This window comes from Triticum aestivum, chromosome 3D (assembly GCF_018294505.1).
Source record: "Triticum aestivum cultivar Chinese Spring chromosome 3D, IWGSC CS RefSeq v2.1, whole genome shotgun sequence".
NCBI lineage: Eukaryota > Viridiplantae > Streptophyta > Magnoliopsida > Poales > Poaceae > Triticum > Triticum aestivum.
Window position 1 is genome coordinate 25,782,599 of NC_057802.1, and position 6,000 is coordinate 25,788,598.

The following is a 6,000-nucleotide window of genomic DNA, read 5'->3' on the forward strand; positions in this document are numbered from 1 at the left end:
AGGGAAAATCAAAACATTCAACCGCGTTCATCCTAGGAACCAAGACCATAGAACCATGAATTACCACTCGACGAGCAGTGAAATAGAAGACAGTTGATGTTGCGTCTCATTGTCGTTGTATTCGTGCTACCCCTCGTCACCATCCCGCGTATAACTCCTCGTAGATCCCATGAACGGTTTGTCCAAGCGCCTAAGGTGCAACGCCTCCTAAGTATCCACATGTGCAAGAAACGTGTTGGGCTGCTAAAATCTGAAGACGCAATCTGGGTAGACAAAGTGTGGCGGCTAGGGTTTGTGTCTCACTCAACCATTTGCATCACCCTAATGTTCCCACCTCTCACATGTATAGACCTCTTAATATGCTTCTACCTTAGAGGCCCATTAGCACAATAGACCCCGTAGGAGATGGATCACATCCAAACTCCATCCCAAGCCCGTTAAGTGTGGGACCCTAAAGGCTCATAGGAACTTGGACATGATCCATGTACAACTAATCGACCAATTATCTATAGCAGCCTTTAGGAAGACCTTCTGAGCCCCCCCCCCCCCCCCCCCCGATGGTGTCCTGTACGAGGGGTACTGTGAGCCACTCGAGGACGGCCCAGGTAGGCCAGCTATGGGCCCATGCTGCTGCCCAGTCCAAACATGTCATCCGTTTGTTGGCCCTGATGGAGTCAAATCTAGCAGATCATGGGTAGGGGTCCCGAGCTAGTATTCCTGGGATGATGGTAACAGAGACACATGTTTTACCTAGGTTTAGGCTCTGTCGAAGAGATAATACCCTACGCCCAGCTTTGTTTGTATTGATATGATTGGGTATAGAGTATAGGAAGATCTACCTCAAGATCGTGTGTGTATGAGAGTTGTCGTCTACGGTCTTCACCTCTTAGCTTATATAGACACCAGGGGGTGCCTAGGGTTTACATATGCCAATTACATCTAAGGGTAAACATGCCGACGAAAACCTCTAAGTCTTGCAATATGCGCCAAGTCTTCGGAATCCTCCATCTTGGTGCTCCTAGGCCCGACAATCATGGGCCACCGATTAATGATCTTGGGGGGGGGGGTCTCGGCCAGGACCATATGGTTGGGAGACGATGTAGCTAGCGTCCCCAAGTCCAGGACACCATCACTGGCCCCTAAACCGATCTTCAAGTCGAGGATGTTCCTTGGTCCTTCTGAGATGCCCCTTGTCTTCGGTCATTGGTCTTGCAAGCTGGTTCAAGAAATCCTTGATCTACTTTTTCCAACATAGTCGAACTCTGGCCGAAGAGTGGTATGCCTCAGGCATCCGAGGAGCCCCTCTCAATATTCATCTTTTCATGGGACTTTTATATTCGGCAAACAACACTTCAAATTCGAAGTTCGTTCCCGCGCAGAGCTGCCTTGACAGTGAAGTCTTCCAGCATTTTGACAAGGATGACGGTCCAGGCCTACTCTGACAACCATGACTAACCCAAATCATCACCGGCACCTTAGAGCCATTTTGTCACTTCAGATACAATTATAATGTGCAAGCGCGATTCGAGGTCGCTACCATTTTCATGTCTAGTCAATAAAGGGATCGTGCTCTGAATTTGTAGCAAAACTATCAATAGACCTCTCGACTCCTGCGCGCTTAATGCACATCGCATTGGGAAGCTGCGAAATTACTCCCATGCGACATGCTTAATCTATGTTCTTACTTGCCCATAAAAGGATAAAGGGTGAGTGAGATTTGGCCATACGCTTCCAATCTCGCACTCGCCTTCGTCATCCTCGAGCTCCAGTGCCCAAAAAACCAGAGCCTCAGAAAAAGCTTCCAGTTTCCTCTTCCCCCTTAAATCTTCAAGAGATGGCAGGAGAAGGTGCTCACGCTATGGTGGAGAAGTCTTCATAGGGAGGTCGTCTAGCAGGTGGCCACATGGCAACCGGAGAAGGCCAAAAGGCCATGAGCATGAGGGGGCTATGGCACCTCTCCATCACCAAGGAGGATATCGTCGTGCTCCAGGACATCAGGTACATCATGTTGCCTGAGGTCACCAAAGCACGTTCTCCACTCGTCAAAGGGCCAATGGGTTGCTCCTCCATCAGGTTCTCAAGCCCCGCGCCGGTGAGAGCGTTGTCTTCGTTTGTCTCACCTTCTCCAAGGTATGGGAATTCCTATCAACCCCTTTCTCTGAGGCCTCGTTTGTTTTTGCGGCCTTCAACTACACCATCTTTCCCCCAACTCCATTCTTCACATCTCCTGATACATTAAGTTCTGCGAGTCATTCCTCTGCATCAAGCCCCACTTCGGAATGTGGCTCAATCTTTTCTGCATCAACATGCAGACCGATGGTAATAAGGCCATGAAGTGTAGGGCGCCCATGATAAGTGACGACCTGCAAGTGCACGGGGCTATGTAGCAATTTCGTGAGAAGTAAGATTTGTCAATCCCATAGGGAGCGAATAGGATGGCACCATAATCCCCGCAGTTGTGTCGTCACTTAATACAACTACACACACACCCAAACCAGAGTTTATGAATAGTTCACTTAAGTAGATTGCTAGGGAATGGAAAAAGGGAGAATTAAACTAAGTAATAGAGAGAACGGAAAATAAACACTAAACTAAATATAAGAAATAAACTATGAGAAGTATGTGATGTTTTAGATGAGATTGCTGGCATCTAGGTATGGCCTCATTTGGCTCCGACCACGAAATGGAGTTCAACTTTATGACTATGCCACATGATGGCTAGGTTGGTACCTGCATTGTAGGATATAGTGGTCTGCATCCGGTGAGCGTTCCCCCACATAACGTTATCTCAAGATGCACTATATTGATATAACTCATTCGTCCTACTTCTTGTCCCATACCCACATCGGCTAACATGAATATATTAAGGTCACGAGGACCGGATGAAGGAAATAATTTCTATGGACAACCATGACTCCTAGAATAATTGTGTTCCCCTCAAAATATTTGCACCTGCCATGTCACGGGTTTACCGGTCTGCACAACTATCTATCTACTTCATGTGTGGCCTGGGGAGGTGGATGTCTCCAACTACGCCGATGGAAAGAACATCTCCAAACACTAAATAACCAAAGGTAAATAAGCAACACACATAATTAGAAAACACATATCTAATAACCACTTACTAATCGACCGACCCATAGCCAAGAATTACTCAAATACCATCACATAAAAGGGGTTCAAGAGTTGATACAACCCATCATGAAGACCGTGATGGGGGAGGAAGAAGGGATGATGATGGTAGTGATGGCGGCGGCACGGTGGATGATGGTGAAGGTGGCGCGGCGGCGGCGGTCCATGGCCGCACCCCGCCGACGGCATTTCCCTTTGGTGTCCTTCAAGGTTGCAACTATGGTGGTGTGTGCACTACTAGGAAAAGGGCTATAGATGATATGGCCACTAATGGCGCACGAGACATGTGGTGCGCCATTAGTATATACTAATGGCGCACCATGTGTTGGTGCGCAAATACTAATGGCGCACCACATCCACGGTGCGCCATTAGTAACAATTTTTTTTTCAAAACTAGTAATGGCGCACCACATCCTTGGTGCGCTACTAGTAATTTTTTTTCAATTTAAAAAAAATTCAAATTTTTTTATTTTTTTTCAAAACTAGTAATGGCGCACCAGTGGATAGTGCGCCATTACTAGTTAAACTAGTAATGGCGCACCACATACACGGTGCGCCACTAGTAAGTTTTTTTAAAAAAAAATTCAATTTTTTTTTTCAAAACTAGTAATGGCGCACCGTGTGTGTGGTGCGCCATTACTAGTTGAACTAGTAATGGCGCACCACTCCCACGGTGCGCCATTACTAACTTGGACCAAAAATTCCACCGAATGCACCCCCGACCGCCTTTTCAGTTTTAATAAAAATAAAAGAAAATGATGGAAATGTCAAAAAAATAAAAGAAAATAAGTTTCCCATGTGATATGTGGTCTACTTGTTGAGAAAATTTACAAATATGAATTTCTACTTTATTTGCAAAATCTCTCTGGAATTTCTAAAATGGGCATAACTTTTGGATACGAACTCGGATTAAAAAGTTTTTTATATGAAAAATCATCTACTCGAAAAGTTACATCCGTTTGCTAGGTGCTCCACTTCTCGAAAATGGGAACCCCGTTAAACATTTTCAAAATCCCCAAAAACCTAACAGAAAAAAGTTACGGGGCTTTAAAGATCTAGAGGGAAAAAATGGAAAAAAATTTCAAACTTACTAGTAGCGCACCGTTTGCTAGGTGCGCCACTAGTAACAGAAAAAAAATTGGTTTCGAAAAAAAAAATTCGATTTTTTTTCAAAATATGATACGTAATATGACCGGAAAGTTTGAAATATTTTTTCAAAATTTCATCATACTCATGAACATGAACAAAGTCCTAGACATCAAGAAGGTTTAACAGGATTGATATGATAGATATATCAACAAGTGCTTGTGAAGTGAGCTGGTGCTGGGGTTGGATAGAACTGTGAAGTTAAGCGTGCTCGGGCTGGAGTAGTGTGAGGATGGGTGACCTTCCGGAAAGTTTGACCATAGAGTGCGATTTGACTTGAGATTAAGCATATTGACCCGAGATTAAGCCATAGTGACCTGAGATTAAGAAAAAAACGATTTAAAAAAAAAATTGAAAAAAAAATTTTGAAAATTTTTTTTTGAAAAAAAATTGTTACTAATGGCGCACTTCTATGTGGTGCGCCATTAGTATACGAGATACTAATGGCGCACCGTGGGCTATACTAATGGCGCACCACAGGTGCGCCATTAGAAAAAAAAATCTGATGGCGTTGTGCTAGTGGCGCACTTCTATGTGGTGCGCCATTAGTATACGAGATACTAATGGCGCACCGTGGGCTATACTAATGGCGCACCACAGGTGCGCCATTAGAAAAAAAATCTAATGGCGTTGTGCTAGTGGCGCACCTGTTGTGCGCCATTAGTAGCGAAAACAGGTGCGCCACTAGCAGCCCTTTTCCTAGTAGTGGTGGACGGCGGCTGGACGTGAAGATGAGATGATGAATGACAGATGATAATTGCAGCTAGGGTTGATGGTGTATATGTAAGAGCTCTCCTGTAGCATCCTTTGTTGATGTAGCATCTCTCCTTTGATGCAAGGGCTCTAAGTGATCCCAGTGTTGGGAAACAATGTAATTTCAAAAAAATTCCTATGCACACGAAAGATCATGGTGATGCATAGCAACGAGAGGGGAGAGTGTTGTCTACGTACCCTCGTAGACCGTAAGCGGAAGCGTTATGACAACGCAGTTGATGTAGTCGTACGTCTTCACGATTGACCGATCCTAGTACCGAAAGTACGGCACCGTAAGCGGAAGCGTTATGACAACGCAGTTGATGTAGTCGTACGTCTTCACGATTGACCGATCCTAGTACCGAAAGTACGGCACCTCCACGATCTGCACACGTTTGGCTCGGTGACGTCCCACGAACTCACAATCCAGCAGAGTGTCGAGAGAGAGCTTTGTCAGCACGACGGTGTGATGACGGTGATGATGAAGGTACCAGCGCAGGGCTTCACCTAAGCACTACAACAATATGACCGAGGTGGATTATGGTGGAGGGGGGCACCGCACACGGCTAAGAGATCAATGATCAACTTGTGTGTTCTACGGTGCCCCCTGCCCCCGTATATAAATGAGCAAGGGGGGAGGCCGGCCGTCCCTTGGGGTGCGCCAAGGAGGGGAGGAGTCCTCGTCCTAGTATGAGTAGGACGCCCCTTTCCTAGTCAAACTAGGAGGAGGAAGGGGAAAGGAAGGAAGAGGAAGAGGAGAAGGAAAGGGGGGTGCGTCCCCTTCCCTAGTCCAATTCGGGCTCCCTATAGGGAGGGGGCGCGGCTGCCCCTTGTGGGCTGCCTCCCCTCTTCCCTATGGTCCATGTAGGTCCAACTTTCCCTTGGGGGGGGGGGGGGGTTCCGGTAACCCTCCGGCACTCCGGTTTTCTCCGAAACCACCCAGAACACTTCCGGTGTCCGAATATAGCC